General features: G+C 39.0%; 1 pseudogene; it reads left to right on the forward strand.

Annotated features, from left to right (window-relative positions):
- Positions 1–1,715: 1,715 nt before the first annotated feature.
- Positions 1,716–4,918, forward strand: LOC118575465 (annotated as a pseudogene).
- The last annotated feature ends 16,904 nt before the right edge of the window (positions 4,919–21,822 follow it).

Consider the following 21,822-nt stretch of genomic DNA (forward strand, 5'->3'; position numbering starts at 1 on the left):
GGCAAGAGAGTCAGAGACATCCCCCTGCTGTCACTGCTGGGAGTCCTACTTGATGACCAAGTTACACAATTGTAACATATAGGTAGAGAGTCTAGGTCATTCCTATGTAGGTTCCCAGGTTGTTCTTCCAGTCTCTGTGAGCCCTTCTGAACCCAGGTTAGTTGAATCTGTGGGTTTTGTTGTGATGCTCCTGACAGCACTTGGTCCTACAATCATTCCTCTCCCTCTATTGCTGTATTCCCCATGTTCGGCTCAAGGTTAGGCTGTTACAATTTTTCCCTCCTACAATGTATGTGGGGAATAGATGTTGCAGAAATTTTGTGAGTGCCCAACAGATGACTGCCACAGTTGGAGACCCATATCACAAGTGGAATCCCCCTTCAGGACCAGTACTCAGCATCAGGATATCCCAGTGTCCTAGGACAGAACCAAACCAGAATGACAAAAAACAATGGAATGATTCCTAATGATATTCCTCTATACTCATTAACTGATGTCTAGACCAATTGTCATAAAAGATGATTCATACAGCAGCACAGAAGCTTATGGAAAGAGAGGTCTATTTGGTTTTTGATGTTTATTTTAATTTTAATTTTTATGGTTTTTTCTTTCTTTTTTTCATTACAGTGCTGAGAAACATATTCAGGTCCTTGCCCTTGCTAGGCAAGTTCTCTACCACTAAGCTAAATCTCTAATCACATTTGTTGCATTTGTTCCCTTTTGCATTTTCTCCACTTTTTGGCTTTGTTTCATAGAAAAATAGAGAAAAAAAAAACAATATAAAAGTAGGTAAGTAGGTGCTGGGAAAGACCCAGAAGAAAGTGGGTGAAGTGTAAAACATTATCAATATACACTCCAGGAAAAAATTCAATGTAATAGTAGGCAATTCCCCCATATATAAAATGGAGAAGAGACAGTCAACTGAAGAAATGCTAGTGGAAACCTGCCATCCACAGGTTGAAAAGAAGTGTCTCCCAACCATTGTCCTGTGCCAAATTCAAGTGCACATTGATCAAAGACCTTAGTGTAAGTACAGAAAGCAAGAATCTGATGGAGTAAACATCTAAATATATAGAATAACTTAGGAAATAATACCCTATTTTAACAATTGTGATTGTATAACACTAATTTTGTTTAAATTAAGATATGTTGTGAGCATGTTTAGAGACAGCCTACACACAGATAGAAATATATCTACTGGCTATACTAGACTGAAGAATACCCAGAATATAGAAAGTATTAATAAACTGGGGATGTAGACATGAGTTAGCATTTAAGGGCATTTGCAGTTCTGTCAAAGGATCTGAGTTCAGTTTCAAACACCCATGTTGGCAGGCACCTCAAAACCACTTAACATTCCAGCTCTGCAGGATACAGCTTCCTCTTCTGGCTCCCAAAGCTGCATTCTCAAGCTTTTTACAGAGACACACACATATCGTATATCTAATGTGCATCGAGTACTCAAATAGCCATGGTGAAATTCTCCATCAAAGTGGACAAGAACACATTTGTCATTTTTGTGACATCTACTCTCATCAAAATTTTAGGTGTTTTCAAGCTCTCAAGCATCTCTTGTTTTTCCAACCCTACAACACATGAGAATTTGTCAAGCTATATCTGAAAATGACATCAAATGCATGATAATCCCTGTATGAACTACAAAGCATTAATCCATAGAGCCTTATACTTACTAACCCCCCATCCCTTATTTTCAGAATACCAACTAAAAACCACCAGTTTGCTTTGCCTTTGGCTTTTGCTGTGGAGGAAATCAACAGGAATCTGTATCTTCTACCAAATGTGTCTCTCATATTTTACTTCTTCACTGACAATTATCATGATAAACAATCATTTCAAAATTTCATATACAACGCTGCGAAAAAGCATAGACTTCCCCTTAACTACATCTGTAAAGATGTGAGCAAATGTCATGTAATGATTACAGGACCAATGTTAGCACCATCCATTAGCCTGGCACATTTTTTGCATTTCTGCAAATATCCACAGGTGAGGTTGTTTGGGTGGGAAAGTATGGAATCTTATTATTTGGCTTAGCCTGAGCCTGAGGAGAAAATAAGGAGGAGATTGGCTTCACATTCATGTAAATCAAGTTCAAGTGTAATTAATCAGCCACTCAAAGGGACATTCCGAATTCATTGTTTAATTTATAGATGAGAAGAATTAGCAGTCAAGGGGATATTCCTTGAACGAACTGTAGAAAGTGATTTTGTTCATGTTCCCGTCAGTGTAATATAACTGTAGTAATAGGAAAAAGTTCCCCTTCCTGTCATTTCAAATTAGCGCTTCACACACCTCAGGGTTCCCATTGAGATATCTGACAATCATCTACCTCATGTTGCTCCCTGTGTTTTATGCCCTTCAGCTCACCTATGGACCTTTCCATTCTGTCCTGAGTGATCATGAACAATTTCCCAATCTGTATCAGATGGCCCCCAAGGACACTGCTCTGGCCCTGGCCATGGTCTCTTTGATGATTCACTTCAACTGGAACTGGGTTGGATTGGCCATCTCAGATGATGACCAGGGTCTCCAATTTCTCTCAGATCTGAGAGGAGAAACTGAAGTCAAAAGAGTCTGCTTAGCCTTTGTGATCATGATCCCTGTCAATGTGGAGTTATACATGTCAAGAGCTGAAGTGTATAACAACCAAATTGAGACATCAACCACAAATGTTGTTGTCATCTATGGTGACACAGACAGCACTCTAGCTGTGTGCTTTAGAATGTGGGTATTACATGGTATACAGAGAATATGGGTCACCACCTCTCAGTGGGATGTCACTACAAGTAAGGGAGACTTCACCCTTGACTCATTCCATGGGACTCTTGCTTTTGCACACCACCATGCTGAGATTTCTGGTTTTAAAAATTTTGTTCAGACATTGAACCCTTCCAAATACACAGACATATCCCTGGCAGGACTGGGGTGGATGTACTTTAGCTGTGAAGCCCTAGCATCTAACTGTGAGACACTGAAGAACTGCTCATTGAACGTCTCACCAGATTGGTTAATGCTACAGAGTTTTGACATGGCTTTTAGTGATGATGCTTACGATATATACAATGCTGTGTATGCTATGTCCCATGCTTTCCTGAAATGCTTCTTCAACAAATAGAAACTAGCCAGTCAACACTCTGATAGCACTGGATTATGACTGCTCACAGGTACTGTATCTTTCAATGGATGGTACTTGGTGTCATCAATGTTATATTCTTTAAGAGTGTCTCACATGCTGAAACCAATATTTGCCATGTATGTGGTATTCACTATAAGGGATGTTTTATATAAGTGTACTCACCTGAGTCTGACTCCACTGTAGGCTCTGGAGACCTTATCCTTGATTCTCTGAGAAAAATATTATAGGAAATAGTACTAAGATTCAGTTCAATACCTAATTGTATACCTGTATGTGTGAGTATATTTGTGTCTGATTGTCTGTATGTCTTTGTGCTTGTTTCTGTGTATGTCTTTCTGTCTTTACAGGTGTATAAATGCATTTTTGTGCCTTTGTATGCATGTGTATGGATGTGCTACTTTACATACATGAATGTCTCTCTCCTCTGTTTGTGAGTGACTGTGTATATGAGCATATATTTGTTGTGTGTACATATGTCTCCTGTGAATGTTTTTAATTGGTGTGTTTCACACAGACACACACACAATAGATCCTATTTGCTAATGATTGGCTACTCCTGTGTTGGTGATGATCATATGGGAATAAAAAAAAAGCTATAAGAGGTTTCATCCTGGATAAGAACAAGTCTGCATCTCTCATGAGGGCATCACTTCTAATTCAGATAGAAAGATTCATGTTATAGTGTATCAATAGGATATGTGTTTGTCCTTGAAGTATATAGGCATTAAGAAATGGAAGCATTGTCAATTACATCTTTATCAATAAACTATTTGTATGTTGGAAAAGCCTGTCCAGAAAAAATGTTGAAGTTGCTCAAACAATATTTTTGCTTTCTGCATCAGATATGGATCAGGGTATGAAGTGTCCAGAAGACCAGTATGCCAAAGCAGAGCAGAACCACTGTCTGTACAAAGAAGTGACCTTTCTGGCCTTTGATGAGCCTTTGGGGATGACTCTGTCCTGGATGGTCTTGTGTTTGTCTGCCTTCACAGTTCTGGTTCTTGGGATCTTTGTGAAGCACCAAGACACTCCCATTGTGAAGGCCAATAACCTCACTCTCAGCTATATTCCGCTCATCTCCCTCATCATCTGTTTCCTCTGTTCCTTGCTCTTCATTGGCCATCACAACTCAATCACCTGCTTCCTGCAGCAAATAACATATGGAGTTTTATTTACTGTGGCTGTTTCCACTGTGTTGGCCAAGACCATTACTGTGGTTTTGGCATTCAAAGTAACTAGTCCTGGAAGAAGGATGAAGTGGTTCCTAGTATCAGGGGTACAACCTACATCATCCCCACTTGCTTCATCATCCAAATTATTCTCTGTGCAATATGGCTGGGAGCTTCTCCTCCCTCTATTGACATTGATGCACACTCTGAACATGGGCACATCATTATTGTGTGCAACAAGGGCTCAGTAACTGCTTTCTATTCTGTCTTAGGATATCTGGGCTCTCTGGCCCTGGGGAGCTTCACTGTGGCTTTCTTGGCCAGGAATCTGCCTGAAACATTCAATGAAGCCAAATTCTTGACTTTCAGCATGCTGTTGTTCTGCAGTGTCTGGGTCACTTTTCTCCCTGTCTACCACAGCACCAAGCACAGGGTAATGGTTGTTGTGGAGGTCTTCTCAATCTAGGTCTCTAGTGCTGACTTTCTGGGATGTATATTTACCCCCACGTGCTACATCATTTTGCTAAGACCAGAGAGAAATTCTCTTCAAAAGTTAAGGGAGAAAACATTTTCCAGAACTCACATTTCATAAATTTTAGCTGATAAATGTAATGTTGGTACAGAACCACCTATTAGAATACAATGCAAGGTTATTCATTAGCTAGTGACTCTTAGTGTTTCTTCTAATGGTGTTGATTATGAGTGTCATGTATACTACTTTTATCTATATTTTCTCCCATGTACTTACACTCAGCCACCTATTTTTATAGGACTTGGCTTTTGGACATTAGTGATGAGTGGAAATGTTATTTTTGTCTCTAATATTTAATAAGATTTAAGATTAACTCAGAAGTTTCCTTTTGCTATCTTAGTGAATTTACGACTTTGACAGCAATTGATTATTGGAGAAACTGAAGGAAATTTGAGACCTCATGTTTACATATGAAGGCAAAACAGTGCTACCCCTCATAGGGAGAAGACTACAGAATCCTGATGCATCCTTGGAGTTAGAGGAGTAGAACTTAGGAGTGAGTGAGGGATATTTCAATAAACAGATAATGTAGAATATTGCAGAAGCTGGAGAGATGTCTCAGCAGACAAAATCATATACTTCTCTTGTAAAGTGGCAGAATTCAATACACAGCCTTCATAAAATGTAGTTCACACCCACCTTAACAGTAGTTCATAGGGATCAGTGTTCTCTTTGGGCCTTCAAGGACTCTTACACACACACACACACACACACACACACACACACACACCCCAGAATCCTAACACTTTCTGTCTATCACTAAAAAATAAACAGATTTCTATGGGATAACTATAAGATAAAATATACTATGATAAAAAATAACACGTTAGATTGAACAAACAAACAAAAAGAAGGAAAGGAGCTCAAGAAAATTCTGAGACCTACTTTGTTGCACATTCTCAGTCCCATCAAAACTGTAAATTGGTAGGCATTGTGCATACTCAAAGAAACTAATTGGACAACATGAGAGAAGAAAAAAATAAGAAGACAAAAAAAACTGAGATAAAAACAACAAAGAAATAAACAAAATAGTAAAATACCCTGACATGATATTGTGAGACCGGAAATATCCAAAGATGCCACTGAGTTCATTTTATGTTGCCATCTACTGTTGAACTTGCAGCCTACACTCCAAAGCATTTGGATTCCCCAGGGAGACTCCCCTGGAGGAAACTAAACTTGCATTAGCAGCTGGCTATCCACTGGATATTGCTTCCGGGTTTGGAATGAGGCATGTGTCCACTTCTCCTTTTAGTTCAAGTACCCTGCACTGGACAGTGTTTTGTCAGTCTGACACAAGCTAAAGTCATCTGAGAGGAGGGAACCTCAACTAATAAAGTGTTTTAAAGCTGGCTGTGGTGGTGCACATGTTTAATACTAGCACTTAAGAGGCATATGCTGGCAGATGTCTGTGAGTTTGAGTTCAGCCTGGTCTTCAGATTGTTACAGGATAGCCAAGGCTACAAAAAGAAACCTTTCATGATGCTTCCCATGCTCCCAAAAGAAAAAGTCTCCATGAGATCAAGCTAGAGGGCATTTTCTTAATCAGTGATTGACTGGGAGAGGCTGTGTGGATGGATAGAGTAACAAAGAGAAGTTTACAAAATGTTTAAGAATATTTACATGTATAACTCTTGACCCTGTTCAGCAGCATATGTATTTGACAGTGGAACTATATTTTTTGGAATAATCTAGTGGTCAAATTAATAAAACATGTGAATGATCCAAGTGGAACAACTCCCAAGTTAGGATTTCAGCAATCAATGAAATCAATAGCACAAATTAATAGTGACTGTAAAAGGAGGACTCAACATGCAGGATGTATCCCAACATGAGTAAGAGGATGGATGCAGAATTCATTTAGCCTAATATGATTACTTAAAGAAATAATAGCCCATGGGATCAAATGCCAAATTACGACTTCATATGTGAGTATTCAGATAGTGAAGAACAATCATGCTTCAAAAATCACTAGGTTTTAAGGTTTCTTACTTCTAGAGAATGTTGTGTCCCTAATGTGAAGAAGAGAGTTCCTTTCTGGTCTTAATAATATGGTGTAGCACTTGGGGCCAAAAATGATGCCTAAGAGTGATGTAGTAGAAGCCAAGATGGAGAGGACTTCCATAGACACCATGAATTTCCCCTTGGTGCTCTGGTAGAGAGGGAGGAAGCTGACCAGACACTGCAGAACACCAGCATGCTGAAAGCCAGGAACATGGCTTCATTGAATGTGTCAGGCAGATTCCTGGACAAAAAAGCCATAAGGTAGCTGCCTAGAGCCAGTGTTCCAAGGTATCCAAGGATGCAGTAGAAGGCAATAGCTGAGCCTTTGTTGCAAAGGATGATGATGTTTCCATGTTGTGAATGAGCATCTTTGTCAATAAATGGAGGAGAGGTTGCCAGCCAGATTCCAGAGAGAACACCTTGCAGCACGGTACAGATGGGAATGATGAAATTAGGGGCCCTGCTATCAGCAGCCACCTCCTCTTTCTCCCTGGAGCAGTGATCTTGAAGTACAGTGAGAGTTTTGGCCATCACAGTGGAAAGAGCCACAGTGAACAGAAGTCCAAATGTGTTCTGCTGCAGGATACAGGTAACTGTGCTAGGATGGCCAATGTAAAGCAAGGGACAGAGAGAACAGAGGGTCAGAGTGATGAGCAGGATGTAACTGAGGTGCCGGTTATTGGCCTTGACAATGGGAGTGTCTCTGTGCTTCAGAAACACCCCAAGAACAACAGCTGTGAGTGAGGAGAAGCCCAAGGACATGACGCTGAATATCTTCCCCAAGGGTCATCATCGGCCAGAATGTCACAGTCTTATGTTGACAGTGGCTCTTCTCATTGTTTGCATGGTGAGATCTGGACACTTCACACACTGATCCACATCTGGCAGAAATGCAGGTGATCATGAATGCATACTCAGGTTCCCTCTTTTATTCTAAGTCACTTACCTGCTCCAGAACTTTGTAATGATGTCTGAACCGCCTTGCTTTGTTTCACATACAAATACAGAAGGATTAAATTCAATTTGCCTTCTACTTCATGCTGATCGTATTTAACCAGCACTAATGCTTTCTCTGTTGTTACTCATATGGTATCCTCACCTTGAGTGACACTGTTGTATCTGTTTTACAAGTCACTAGTGCACTGACATACATCACATGGACCTTATTTCACTCTGAAATTGCTCTTCATTAATACATCTCCATTCTTAAGAGGGCATGAGACTTCAGTGCAATAGAGAGAATGTCTTTTTGAAATCATATAATGATGTTCTCTTATTTTCCAAATGTGTCTACATTCATAAAATCCATGGTGTTCTCTAAGTGTCTTCATTGTATGAAGGAGCCTGAATGAGTTAAAATTCTTAAATTCTTGTAGCCTTGAAGCACTTCATCAGTGACACTGTTTTCATAACTCTGTACAGTAGTAGCTATGTATTGCATAGATAAAGAACTATTCATGTATTCTTATGTCTGTATGGACAAGTGTTTGTACTCTCATTCCTGATGTCTTATCAATTTACTCTTGATTATAATTTATGATTATGGATTTTTTGACCTTATTTTCCATGTAGTAATAATATCCCTATTTCCCTACACTTTTTATATTGGACATATATTTAATCCTCTTTATATCATCACATTACAATTCACACTCCCAATATAAAAAATTCTGATCATGATTTTGGACTTTCTGAATTCCTCTCAGATTCTCACCACCTCCATGCCCATCCAATTCCACACCCTGTCTTTCTGTCTTTATTTAAAAAATAATATAAGAAACTCACAACAAACCAAATAAAACAACAATTAAATAAACTTACTCTCTCACATATGCACACATCAACCACAAAAGCACAAAGTTGTGAATCAAAGTATAAAGAAAATTTCCAACAAGACCAGAAGAAAATAAAGAAATACAACAGCTCAGAACATTACCATCCCTGATCATCTCCATAATATGGCCCCAAACTCTGGCACTTTAATGGATTCCAGGCTGTTCCTAGGGACCCCAGTCTTCCCAACAGCTCCAGGCTGCACTGTCTCCCCAGGGCTCCATATTCCAACCTGCAACTTCAGCAGAAGACGTCTACATTACCAAAGGGCAGGTTGGATCTAGGGCCCCTACCATCCCCTTCACTTGGTTTCATATTCTGGCAAACAGCTCTGGAACATCCTAGGGTCACCAGGTATGTCTCTGCCCACTGCTGGGTAACACTCTTTAAGCATTCCCAACATAGCCCATCAGCACTATGTCTCTTGGGTTCCATATTCCAGCCCACAACTCTGGCACCTTTAATGAATGACAGGTTCATCCTAGGGACAGGAGGTATGATACCATACCACCTGCTAACACTCCTTAATGCCTGCTCTACAGGCCCAGACTATACTTTCTCATTTGGGGTCCATATTCCACCTCACACCTTAGGCAGAAGACTTCTGTTTTAACTCAGGCCAGGCTGGTGTTAGAGACCCAAGATAAGACACTGCCCACTGCTAGCCAAGACTCACCAAAGCTGGCCCAACATCCCCCAACTGCACAATACCTGCACTCCCTATTGCAGCCCACAACTTCAGCTGCTTTACTGTATCCTGTGATGTACTAGGAATCCCAGACACCAATCAGATACCCAGAACATAAGAGGCCACACAAATAATTGGAACCACAGAGGCCAAGTAGGCATCTAATCCTAGAGGTCTTTCAGGCCACAAAACCCCACTGGAGATACCCTACTGGACCTATAAACTGCCTAGTCACCAGAATCCCTGACCACTTAGGCCAGAAGACCAAAAAGGAAACAGAAACTAAGAAACAAAACACCCATTCAACAAAGACAAAGTCAGAAATATCTAGATGTATAACTAATTCAAACCTAGATGCCTAAATGCCAGTGTAAGAATACAATCATCAACAGGAAAGATAATATGGCATAACCAGAGACCAGCTACCCTATAATGAAAGACCTGAACATTCCAACAACACTGAACCACAAGAAAGCAACCTTAAAAACAACTTTATGAAGATGATAGAGGTAATGAAAAAGATCCCATGATGAAATTGAGGAAAAGACAAACAAAATATTGGAGGAAACTGATAAATTACTTAAAGAATGCCAAGGAAGTCAGGAAAATACAACCAGAAACAGGTGAAGGAAACAGATCAAGACCTGAAAAAGGAAAGAGAAGCAATAAAGAATACACAGAAGGAGGGAATTCTGGAAATCAAAAATCTGGGTAAGTGAACAGGAAGTACAGATGAATTCAAGAGATGGAAGAGAGACTTTCAAGTGTGAAGGATACAACAGAAGAAACAGATTCATTGGTCAAAGGAAATGTTAAATCTAAAAAATTCTTAAAGCAAATCTTCCAGAAAATTTGGAAATCTATGAAAAGATCAAAGTAAGAATACTACAATTATAAGAAGAATACCAGCCTAAAAAATAAGAAAATAAATTCATAGTAGAAAAATATTTTAACCTAAAGAAGGACATGCCTATACAAGAAGCTAACAGAACACTAGAGAGATTGGACAAGAAAAAAAATGCCCTAAAGCCACATAATAAGTAAAACACTGAACACACAGAACAATGTTCTAATACAACCATTATAAGCTGAAAGGGAAAAAAATCATGTAACATATAAAGGCAGACCTGTTTGAATACAATAGCCACTATAATATAAAATACATTGGGTTAACTCTAACTACGCAAGAGAAGGACCTGTATGATAAGACCCTGAAGAAAGAAATTAAAGAAGATATCACAAAATGGTAAGCTCTCCCATGTTCATGGATAGGTAGGATCAACTTACTAAATATGTCAATCTTACCAAAATAATCTACAGATTCAATGCCATTCCCATTAAAATTCCAGCACAATTCTTCATAAAGGTGGAAAGAACAATACTCAACTTCATATGGAAAAAAAAAAAAAAACAACCCAGGATAGCCAAAAGAACCCTGTATAATAAAACAACCTCTGAAGGCAACACAATCCATGACTTCAAACTTTACTAGAGGTACAGTAATAAAAACAGATTGGTACTGGCATAAAAACCAATATGTGGAGCGATGGAATCAAATTGAAGACCCTGACATTAGTCCACACAACTATGAACATATAATTTTCGACAAAGAAGCCAAACCTGTACAATGGAAAAAAGAAAGCATCTTCAACAAATGGTGCTCTCATAACTGGATGTAAACATGCAGAAGATTGTAAATAGATTCATATTTGTCACCATGCACAAAACTTAAGTTCAAGTAGTTCAAAGACCTCAAAAAAATCTGGTTTGTTTGAACCTGATAGAAGAGAAAGTAGAAAGTAGTTTTGAACCCATTGGCAACAGAGACCACTTTCTAAATATAACACCACTAGCACAGACACTGAGAGCAACAATTAGTAAATGGGACCTCTTGAAACTAAGAAGCTTTTGTAGGGCAAAAAACATGGTCAATAAGACCAAAATGACAGCCTACAAAATGGGAAAAGATCTTCACCAACTCCACATGTAATCTCCTGCATATATACATAATTCAAGAAACTAGACATCAAAATACCTAACAATCCAATTAAAAAATTGGGCTAGAGAGCTAAACAGAATTCTCAACAGAAGAAGCTCTAAGGTATGATAGACATTAAAATAATTACTCAACATCCTTAGTCATCAGAGAAATGCAAATAAAACAAGTCTGAGATACTATCTTACACTTGTCAGAATGGTTAGGATCAAAAACACTATTGATAGTCAATGTTGGAGCAAAGGGAACATTCCTCCACTGTTGTTGGGAGTCCAAACTTCTATAGCCACTTTGGAAATCAGTATGGTGGGTTCTCATAAAATTGGGAATCCATCTTCTTCAAGATTATAGTATAACCAGCTACACCACTCTTGGGCATATTATCAAGGAATGCTCAGTCATACCACAAGGACACATGCTTAACTATGTTTACAGGAGCATTATTTGTAATAACCAGAACCTGGAAAAAACATAGATGCCTTTCAAATGAAGAGTGGATAAATAATATGTGGTACATATACAGCAGGGAAACAACAATGACATCATGAGGTTTGCAGGCAAATTGATGGAACCAGAAAATATACTGTGTGAGGTAACTCATACTCAGAAAGACAAACATTGTATGTACTCACTCATAAGTGGATACTATATATAAAGTCAAGAATAACCAGACTGAAACTCACAGCTGCATGGAGGCTACCTAGTAAACAGGATCCTAGAGAAGACAGAGTGATCCCTCAGCGACAGAGAAATGGATGAGATCTACATTTGTAAACTGGTGGTAAGAGGAATAATGGAGGACAAGAATCAGGGGAAAGAGAACTTAGGGGAGTGGTGGGTCCTAGCTTGATCAGGAACAAAGTGGGAGAACAAGGAAAAAGAAGCCATGATAAATGAAGACACCATGGGAATAGGAAGAAGCAGAGTACTAGAGCAGTCCCCAGGAATCCACAAAGATGACTTCAGTGGCAATGGTCGAGAGTGTGCCTAAGCTGACCTACTCTGGTGATTGAAAGACCAAACACCCTAACTGTCATGATAGATCCTTCATCCGGTGACTGATGGAAGCAGATTCAGAGATCCACAGCCAAGTCCCAGGTGCAGCTCTAGTAGTCTAACCAGTGAGAGAGAGGAGGGATTATAAGGGCAAGATCCATCGAGACCATGAGTGGAAAAATTTGACAGAACTAGCCAAACTAATGGAAACACATGAACTATGAATCAAAGCTGAAGAGCCCCCATGGTACTGGATTAGGCTCTCTGGATAAGTGAGACAGTTGTTCAGCTTGAACTGTTTAGGGGGCCCACAGGCAGTGAGACCAGGACTTGTCCTTAGTGTATGAGCCAGCTTTTTGGAACCTACTGCCTATGCTGAGCACTTTGCTCAGCCTTGGTGTAGGGAAGTGGGTGTTGGACCTGCCTCTACTTAATCTACCAGGCTCTGCTGACTCCCCAGTGGAGGCCTTGCCGAAGAGAAGGTGAGAATCAGGGGTTGTTACAGAAGGGAGTTTGGGGGTGGGATGACAGGGGAATACATGGTTGATATGTAAAATGAATAGAAAAGATCTCTCAATAATAAAATAAAATAATACACCAAAGTTATTAAGGGAGACTGTAAATGCCAGAAGAGTCAGGATATTTGTTATGTAGACTATAATAGAAAGTTGATGTCAGCCCAGACTACTATATCCAGCAAGATGCTCAATCAGACAGAGAAAAACAATTATTTCATGACAAAGTGAAATTTAAATCATATTTACCCACAATCCTAGGTCTAGAGATAGTATGGAAAGCAAAACTCCAACCAAACCTCCAAAAAGGTTAACTATACGCACTATAATATGGCAATAGATAATCTCATACCAAAAAAACCAAAGAATGGAAACACACACACACACACACACACACACACACACACACACACTCACAACCACCACCGCCAACATAGTAACAGGAATTAACAATCATTGATCACTAATATTTTTTCAATATTAATGGACTCAATTCCCCAATAAAAAGACATAGGTAAGAGAATGAATATGAAAACTGGATCCATCCTTTTCCTGCATACAAGAAACACATCTGTGCACCAAATATATACATTATTCCTGAGTAAAGGGTTGGAAAAAGGTGCCTACATAAAAAGAGGAGAGATCTCATACCAGCAACATAATAATTCATCTGAAAGCTTTAGAACAAAAAGAAGCAAGAACACTTAAGAAAGAGTGGATGGCAAAAATAATCAAATTGCCGGCTGAAATCTATAAAATAGAAACAAAGAGAAGAGTACAGAGAATCAATGAGCTGGTTTTTGAGAAAATCAAGAAGATAGACTAACCATTATCCAAACTAATTAAAAGGCATAGAGAAAATACCCAAATTAACAATATCAGAAATGACAAGGGAAGGGCATAACAACAGGCACCAAGAAATTCAAGGAATCATTAGGTCATACTTTAACAACATGTACTTCACAAAATTGGAAAATCTAAGGGAAATGGATGTTTTTCTCGATAGATACAACTTACCAAATTTAAATCAAGTTCAGATAAACTATTTAAATAGATCTATAACCTCTAAGGAAATAGAAGCAGTCATTAAATGTCTCCCAAGCAAAAAAAAAGCCCAGTGCCAGGTTGTTTTAGCAAAGAATTCTCCCAGACTGTTGAAGAAGAGCTAATACCAATATACTTCAAATTATTCCACAAAATAGAAGCAGAAAGAACTTTGCTAAATTCATTTTGAGGTCACGGGCACCCTGATATCCAAATGACAAAAATATTCAACAAAGAAAGAGAATAACAGACCAACTTCCCCATTTAATATAGTTGCAAATATAATAAAATTCTTGCAAATAGAATCCAAGAACATATCCAAAAGATGAACCATCTTGACCAAGTAGGCTTCATTCTAGAGATTTAGGGATGTTTAAACATATGAAAATCAGTAAATATAATTACCAGATAAACAAACTCAAAGAATGAAATCACATATGATCATCTCATTGGATATTGAATAATCCTTTGACAAAATCTAATACCCTTCATGATAAAAGACTTAGAGAGATTAGGGATACAATATTTAATCATCACAAAGGCAATTTTTATCAAGCCTATAGCCAACATTAAAATAAATGGAGAGAAACTCATGAAATTCCACTAAATTCAGAAACAAGACAAAGTTATGCAATCTCCCAAAACTACTCAATATAGTACTTGAAGTTCTAGCTAGAACAATAAGACAACTAAGGAGATAAAGGGCATAGAAATTGGAAAGGCAGAATTGAAAGTATCATTATTTGCAGATGATATGACTGTATACATAATTGACCCCAAAATTATATCAGGGTCCTTCTCCAGCTGATAACCCTCTTCAGCAATGTGGCTCAATACAAGTTTAATTAAAAACATCAGTAGCTCTCCTTTACAAATTAGAAAGTGTTTGAGAAAGAATTCAGGGAAATAACCCCTTTCACTATAGCCATAAACAATATAAAAACTTTTGTAGTAACCCTAACCAAGTAAGCAAAAGACTTGCATAACATAAACTTAAGTGTTTGAAGAAAGAATTGAAGACTATATAAGAAGATGTAAAGATTTCTCATGTTCATGGATTAGTAGGTTCACCCTAGGAAAATATGGTCATTTTAACCAAAAGCAATCTACAGATTCAATGTAATCCATGTCAAAATTGCAACACAATCCCACCCTTAACAGAGTTGAAAGGACAAGACTCATTTTCATATGGCAAAGCAAAGACCTGGGATGGCTAAAACAATCTTGTACAATAAAAGAACAGCTGGAGGTATCACCATCCCTGATTTAAAACTCTATTACAGAACTATAGTAGCAAAACCCATAAAGTATTGGCCTAAAAACAGGTAGGTTGATCAATGGAGTCTAATAGAAGACCCAGATTTAAATGCACACACCTATGGACACCTGAATTTTGATAAAGAAGCCAGAGAGGCACAATGGAAAATGAAAACATAGTCCACAAATGGTACTGATCCCACTGGATGTCCGAATGTAGAAGAATGGAAATAGATTTATAATCATCATCTTGCATAGAACTCAAGTCCAAATGGATCAAAAGCCTCAACATGAAGAAGAAACCAGAATCACTGAACTTAACAGAAGAGAAAGTGGGGAGTAGTCTTGAACCCTAGGCACAGGAGATGACTTTGTGAAGTGAGCAGCCATAGCACAACCACTAAGATGAACAACTAATATATGGGAGCCCATGAAACTGAGAAGCTTCTGTAAGGCAAGGACACCATAAATAGGAGAAAATGGCAGGCCACAGATGGGAAAAAGTTTTCGCCATGTCTACATCAAATACATCAAATGATATGAAGAACTAAAGAAACTGGACATCAACAAACCAAATAATCAAATGAAAAGATATGGTATAAATCTAAACAGAGAATTCTTAATAGTGGAAACTCAAATGCCTGAGAAACACTTGAAGAAATATTCAATATCTTTAGCCATCAGGAAAATGCAAAATAAAAAGATTTTGAGATTTCATCTTACACCAATTAGAATGGCTATAATCAATCACACAAGTGAATTCTTATGCTAGTGAAGATATACAGAAAGAACGTTCTTCCATGCTGGTGGGAGTGAAATTTTGTTCAGCCAGTACAAAACAAATATAATGATTACTCAGAAAATCAGGAACTGACCTAACTCAAGACCTAGCTCTACCACTCTTTGGCACATAGCCAAAGGACATTCCAGCCTTTCATACAGTAACTTGCTTAAACCTGATCACAGCAGTGTTATTCATAAGAGCTAGAAACTGGAAAAAATGTAGATACCCCTCAACCAAAAGCTGGATAAAGAAAATGTGGTACATTTACAGAATGGAATATTATTTATCTTATAGAAAAAATGACCTCATGAATTTTGCTGAAAAATGGATGTAATAAGGAAAAAACCATACTTTGTGAGGTAATCCAGAACAAGGAAGACAAAGGAGATGTATCCTCACGTATCAGTGAGCATCAGCAGTTAAATAGAGGATAATCACACTACATTCCACAGACACAGAGATGCTAAGTGACAAGGAGGGCTGGAGGGGTGACAAATGAACATCCCTGGGAAAGGGAAATGTAATAGACTTTTGTGGGTGTACTGGGGGCAGGTGGGGGATGAGAAGAAGAGGGATCAGGTGCAGAGTGAGGAACACAGGGAGAGAGAATGAAGAGCCTACTGGAATAGGTGGATATATAGGGATCTATGTGGATATCTAGTGCAGTGAATACTTTCTGAAGCTATGAGGGGACTCCTAGTAATGGCGAATATGGAGCCTAAACTGGCATCTTATTTCACCAGGCTAGGCTCTCATTGGTGGGACTTTGACACCAATCCAGCCACCAAGCTTTCCATCCACAACCTGCCCTGAAAACAAGCTGTACTGGCACAGTGGTGGCTCAGAGCTTATGGGGTGGCCAATCAGTGACTGATCTGTCTTGATGGCCAAATCATGAGAATCAGCCCATGCTTCACATTGCCTTGATGTCCAGGAACATGAAGCTGAATGCTTAGAGACCTAGAAGCAAATAAAAAACTACTAGAAAGAGAAAAAAGAAGGAAATATATAAAGAAAAATTCAATGAAATGATTTCTAATCATATTCTGATATAATCATTGATTGGTGCCTAGCCCAATCATCATCAGGAAGATTAACTCCAGCAGCTGATGAGATGCAGAGACTCATAGCCAAACATTATAGGAAGTTTGGTAAACTACACTGAAGAGGAGGAAGGATTGTAGGAGCCAGAGATGTTGAAGTCACAAGGAGATCATGGCCCAAAGAATCATATAAGCAGGGATCATAGGGGTTCACAGAGACTGAAGCAACAATCAGGGATCCTCCATGGGTCTGTGCTAGGCCTTCTGATTACATACTGTATTTATTTTAGCTTGAGATTTTTTAGGACTCCTAACAGTTGGAAGTGGAGGTGTCCATGACTCTTTTGCCTGCACATGGGACTCTTTCATGCTACTATGTAGCCTGATCCAGCATTGAAATGAGAGTTTATGGTCAGTCTTACTGCATCATTTTATGTCAAGTTCAGTTGATATTACTTGCAGGCCTGACATTTTTGGAAGGAAACTGAAAAAACAGTGGGGGAGAAGGGGAGGTAGAGGGTATGTTTCTGTGGAAGTAAGGGTGGGGAGGCTGTGCTGAGGATATTTGTATAATATATAGAATTATCATAAAATGGAATTAAAGTTAAAAAATACAAGTATGATATGCTCACAAGTCTATGGGTGTAAGGGAGAAAACTGCAGTAGTTTGAACGAGAATGTCCCCCCTGTATCACACATTTGTAAGCTTGGTCCCCAGGTGGTGGAGCTATTTGGAAAGGATTAGGAGATGTGGACCTTTTGAGAGAGGCATGTTGCTGTGGAATGGCTTTAAGGATCTTGTTGTTCACAGTGTGTCTTCTCTGTCTCCTACTTGTGAATCAGTTTTTAAAGTCCCAACTGTTCCTGTTGTCATACTGACTTAAGTTTCTAATGCTATGAAGAGACATCATAACCAAGGCAACTAATAAAAGAGAGAATTTAACTTGCAGGCTCACAGTTCCAGATGGAGAACATGGCAAGATGTATTCAGGAAGGAATGGAGCTGGAAAAAGAGCTGAGAGATTACATCTGATCTATAGGCATGATACACAGAGAAAGAGAGAGAGGGAGGCAGAGAAAGAGAGAGAGGGGGAGGGAGGGAGGGAGGGCGAGAGAGAGAGAGAAAGAGAGAGAGAGAGAGAGAGACATAAAGAGGAACGAAGCAGGCTTTTGAAATCTCTATTCCCAACATCAATGACAGACCTCCTTCAACAAGGCACATATCCTAATCCTTCCAAACAGTTCCACACCTGTATGCCAAGCATGCAAGCTTATGACCCAATGGGGGACTATCTCATTCAACCTACCACAAATGCCTCTGCTGTGCCTTCTTGGCCCCTTAAGAGTCTGAAATTGTGAGCCAATTAAATGTCTTCTTTATAGATTTCTTGGTCCTAGTGCCTTTCCACAGCAATAGAGAAGAAGCAGAGACAAAGTGCAATGTGACATGAAGCATACTGCACTGGTGTGGCAAGAATGTTTTTCTCTAGACAGATATGTGCACAAAGATTCAATAAAACAAAGCAGTTATGAATTTCAATGCCATGAGTGTGTTATTTCAGTGGGAGAAATAAAGAGTAACCTATGGTTTCCTAATAGTTGGAAGGAAGAGGATTGTCTTTACTGAAGTGAACTGATTGCAGTTCACTTACAGATATTTTTCATTTGCTTGGATATTACAGGTGTGGACAGCTGTGAATGTTTTCTGCATGACTGACATGTACCTGTCTCATTTGAATTCTCATTCCCTGGACATTGCTTGCAGTCAAAGCAACAGGAATCTTCACCCTCTCAGTGGGTTCTCATGAATCCAGGATGAAATCTCCCCCTGCATACAGACTGAGGAATCTGAAAATAATAATGTGAATGTTAGCAAATGGCCATGTTTTATGAAATCTCTAGTAGAGTATTATTGAATATAGAACTGTTAGTTTATTTTTGTTATTATTTCTAAATGCAGATAGTTGAAGTTTTTATTGCTAAAGTGCATCATCACAGGTCCATGTGGTAAATGTTTGATCCTAATAACATCACTTTAGTAATGTTTCTTTTACATATGTGGGTGCCCTTGTGTTTGGGGCATAAATGTTCAGAATTGAGACTTTATCTTGGTGGATCTTTCCTGCGATGAGTATGTAATGTCCTTCATCATCTCTTTGGAATGAATTTAATTTGAAGTCTCTTTTGCTGGATATTAAGATGGTGCTGGCATAACTGGATGTCAACATGCAGAAGGCTGCAAATAGAAACATATCAGTCATCATGCACAAAACTTAAGTCCAAATGGGTCAAAGAACTCAACCTAAATCCATTTACTCTGAACCAGGTAGAAGAGTAAGTAGGAAGTACTCTTGAACGCATTGGCACCAGAGACCACTTTCTAAATATAACACCAGTAGCACAGACACTGAGAGAATCAATCAATTAATGGGACCTGTTGAAACTGAGAAGCTTTTGTAGAGCAAAGGACACAGACAACAAGACAAAGCGACAGGCTTCAGAAAGGGAAAAGGTCTTCACCAACCCCACATATGACAGAGGGCTGATATCCAGAATATATAAAGAACTCAAGAAATTAGACATCAAAATTCCCAACAGTCCAATTAAGAAATGGGCTATAGAACTAAACAGAGAATTCTCCACAGAGGAAGTTCAAATGGCTGAAAGACATTTAAGGAATTGTTAAACATCCCTAATTATCTGGGAAATGCAAATCAAAATGACTCTGAGATAACACCTTTCACCTGTCAGCGTGGCTAAGATCAAAAACACAGAGGACAGCTTATGCTGGAGAGGATGTGTAGCAAGGGGAACTCTCCTCCACTGCCGGTGGGAATGCAAGCTTATATAGCCACTTTGGAAATCAATATGAAGCTTCCTTAGAAAATTGGGAATTCATCTCCACAAAGACGCAGCTGTAGTACTCTTGGGAATATATCTATCTATCTATGTATCTATGTATCTATGTATCTATGTATCTATGTATCTATGTATCTATGTATCTATATCTATATCTATCTATCTATCTATCTATCTATCTATCTATCTATCTATCTATATACCCATGGATTGCTAAATCATACCACAAGGGCATTTGTTCAGCTATGTTGATTTTGGTATTGTTTGTAATAGCCAGAACCTGGAAACAACCTACATGCCCTTCAACTGAAGAATGGATATAGAAAATATGGTACATATACATAATGGAGTGCTACTCAGTAGAGAAAAACAATGACATCATGAGGTTTGCAGGCAAATGGATGATTCTAGAAAAAATCATCCTGAGTGAGGTAACCCAGACTCAGAAGGACAAACATGGTATGCACTCACTCATAGGAGGATACTAGATGTAAAACAAAGATGACTAGACTGCTACACAACTCCAGGGAGGATACCTAGAAAATGGGACCCTAGGAAAGACCCAAGGATCACCCAATGACAGAGAAAAAGATGAGATCTACATGAACAAACTACATGACAGTGGGATTAATGAAAGGCAAGGTTTGAGATAAAGATAGCTTAGGGGAACAGGAGATCCCAGCTGGATCAAGAACAGAAAGTGAGAATGAGTAATAACAGACCATCATAAATGAAGACAACATGAGAACAGGAATAGGCATAGTGCTGTTGAGGTCCCCTGAAATCCACAATGATATATCCTCTGTAGACTGCTGGCAATGGTCTAGAGAAAGCCTGATCTGACCTAGTCTGGTGATCAGATGACTAAACACCTTAACAGTCATCTTGGAACTCTCATCCAGTAACTGATGGAAGTGGATGCAGAGATCCTCAGTCAGGCCCCAGGTGGAGCTCCAGGTTTCCAAGTGTCAAGAAAGAGGAGGGACTGTAAGAGCATGAATTGTTGAATCTAAGATTGCAAAAAACATAGGGACAAATAGCCATATGAATGGAAGCACATGAATTATTAACCAAATGCTGTGGATCCCCCAGCTGGAACGGGCCCACTGGATAAGCAAGACAGTTGATTAGCTTGAACTGTTTGGTAGGCACCCAGGCAGTGGGATTGGGACCTGTTCTTAGTGCATGAGCTGGCTGTTTGGAACCTTGGGCTTACACAGGGACACTTTGCTCAGCCTGGAAGGAGGGGACTGCACCTGCCTGTACTGAATCCACCAGGTTTAAATGAATCCCCAGGGGAGTCTTGGCCCTGGAGGAGATGGGGATGGAGGGTAGGGAATGGGGGGAAGGTTGGGGTGTGTTCGGGAGGGGGGTGGACAGGCAAACCCATGGCTGATGTGTAAAATTAAAACACAAATATAATAATAATAATAATAATAATAATAATAACAACAACAAAAACAATAATAATAATAATAATAATAATAATAATAATAAAATAAACTTAAAAAATGACACTAACTTAGAACATACAAATGACTTATATCTGGGACTTTTCATTAACTATTTCAGGCTATTGTTGCAAATGAGTACTGAAATGGTGCATAATGGGGTATTGAGAAATTGTTTCCCAAGGTCTGGAGAAGTGGCTGATGGAGTGATGAAATATTCCTGTTTCCTTTGTTTCTCCAACTATAATCATTTGCTAGTTCTAGCTCGCCTTCAAAACTGCCATCTTACCCAATCAACTTCAATTCTTAGTAACAACAGAAGATTTACTAAAAAAACTTATACCAAGGTCAGCAAGATTTCTCAGTGGTGGCAAGACACTGATAGACCTGAGGCTCTGAGAACATCCCAGGTTCCCACAGTGACAGGAGAAAATAAATTCTGAGAACTACCCTCAGCATTCCACACCAACACTTTAAGTGTCTGTATTTACACA

Source organism: Onychomys torridus, unplaced genomic scaffold, assembly GCF_903995425.1.
Source record: "Onychomys torridus unplaced genomic scaffold, mOncTor1.1, whole genome shotgun sequence".
Taxonomy (NCBI): Eukaryota; Metazoa; Chordata; class Mammalia; order Rodentia; family Cricetidae; genus Onychomys; species Onychomys torridus.